The sequence below is a fragment of the Chanos chanos genome, chromosome 5, assembly GCF_902362185.1.
Source record: "Chanos chanos chromosome 5, fChaCha1.1, whole genome shotgun sequence".
Lineage (NCBI taxonomy): Eukaryota > Metazoa > Chordata > Actinopteri > Gonorynchiformes > Chanidae > Chanos > Chanos chanos.
The window spans coordinates 50839817-50842316 of NC_044499.1; positions in this window are offsets into that span (position 1 = coordinate 50839817).

The window sequence follows — 2500 nt, forward strand, 5'->3', positions numbered from 1 at the left end:
GCAATGAGAAGTATAATAAACTGTTCAAGTTCAGTGACAGATCTATTTAAAATGGATATAAATGCACAATAGCACCCAGTAGGACTGGTTTTGGTAATATGACGCATGATCACAGTGATGTGGAATTTGACCTTTCAGTCATAAGCCAACCTCAACTTCTTTTTTTCTTCTTTTTTATTAACAGTGTTATTCCGTACTCAGAGCACCAGTAAAGTCTCTGTTCCCAAGCCTGCTGGCCAATCTAACTGGAGCAGACTTCTCTTCACTGTTTCCACTCTGACGAGAGGAAAACCCAGAAATGTACTGCTTTGAGGAAAAGAGTGAGTGGGACATACAGGCAGACAGATGAACAGACATTCAGACAGATGGACAGACAGGCAGGCAGACAGACAGATGGACAGACATTCAGACAGATGGACAGACAGACAGACATTCAGACAGATTTAGAGACAGACAGGCAGACAGATAGACAGACATGCAGACATATGGACAGACAGGCAGACATACAGACAGGCAGGCAGACAGATGGACAGACATGCAGACAGATGGACAGACATACAGGCAGGCAGACAGACAAATGGACAGACATGCAGACAGATGGACAGACAGGCAGACATACAGATGGAAAGACAGGCAGACAGACAGATGGATAGACAGGCAGGCAGACAGACAGAGACAGATGAGAGTTAGGTGACGATCCATGATTTTCATGTTCACCACACTTATCTGAAAAAGAACTGGTGCCAAACTTTTCAAAACATAAGCTTGACTGTAAAAGGTTCACTCTCACAGTGCAAGTATTGTTTTTGCCTTTTCAAGCTGCTGTGTCGATCTGTTCTAAGTCGTCCCGTTGGAATGTGTCTAAGATTGTGTATCAGTGAAACACCAAGGACAGAGAACACACTGTGCCAACAGATCAAGAGTCCACCAAACCCACTGTCAACTCTCTTCTCTGTTACAGGAAGAGCTGTGAGATGCCATGTTTGAGTAAACATGATAACAGTTTGTCTCACACAGATTCAGGGAAATATATTTCAACAATGACAAGGTGAGAATGATCACACTGAAATGATGAAAGAATTTTTTTTATGTGTCCTCTCCTCTCCTCTCCTCTCCTCTCCTCTCCTCTCCTCTCCTCTCCTCTCCTCTCCTCTCCTCTCCTCTCCTCTCCCCTCCCCTCCTCTCCTCTGTATTTGGAAACTCACGCTCTGTGTTAAAGAGTATCCGGTCACCTTCAAAGCACTGGGCTACAACTCATTCCCGTTCTGAGAGCGAGTTTCACCATTCGCCAAAGAAAACACGTCCAGGCAGTGTGCTAAGTGCACCGAGTGAGAAAAGACGCTCCAGACGGGAAAAAACAACTGCCTCTGTGATGCCATCGCGCGCCAAGTATGTCTCACACATGCTATGAAGTCATCTGTTTTAACCAAGAGGGCCGTAGATCGTGCAGGTGACGTCCCTCTCTGACACGTGGCCACTCCAAGGGATGCTACGCTCCGTTCCTGGTTTTTTTTTTAAACTTAAAGGTACAGCTGCAGACCTTGAAATTTGATTTGGTGAATGTCTAAAAAGTTTGCCACAGAGACACGCATCGACAGGCACCATCACGGGGAGTGGGGGTGAAAATGCGACAGCCCGTGGCCCAGTGAGTGAGAGACATGTTACTGTTTTCACCTGAATGTTGTACCACAAGCACAAGACTGTGAAATGTCGATCTTTAATGCTGAGGAATATTCATGTTTCTCACATCCATAGAGCAAGAGCAGGATCAAACCACACAGACAAATACAACAGGAAGCAAGACAATATAAAAGGTCCAGTTAATGCAGCCATTATTTGTGTTTGTGTATCGTTCCCTGTGTGTGTGTGTGTGCGTGTGTGTGTGTGCCGAGAGACAGACAACGGCAGTTTGGTGACTGTGATGATGATTAAGAAGGAAACCATGTAGAAAATGTGGAATCGTGCTCAGACCGAATGATTTTGTGAATTTTGTATTCATGGGTCATGACTAGATATAAAAAATACATCCATATATATATATATATATATATAGAATATTTTTACCTCTTTTAATATATTTTTATATTATATTCTATTTCACTTTGCACGTCTTACATTTTATATTTCAATATTCATATTTTCATATTTTCTACCTTTTCTAATATATCTTTATGTTATATTTACAGTATTCTCTGTGCATAATACAGTTCCTTGCACTGTTTTTGGTGACACAGTCATATAAGATACAGGTGAAGATTCTGTGCTCCATGCAATAAGTAACATATAGCATAGTAGCACACATATACTTGACAGTAATAGTGATTATATAACATGTTTCAGTTTAATTCAGTTTAAGCTAAGTTTATTCTTGCTTGTACACACAAGCAACAAAACAGGAAAACAAAATGCTTGTCTGCCTGGTTCTCCTGAGACACGAACATTATTTAGGTACATCCTGCATAAAAAGCCCAGTTAAACAGTAAAAAAAAACACAGAACTT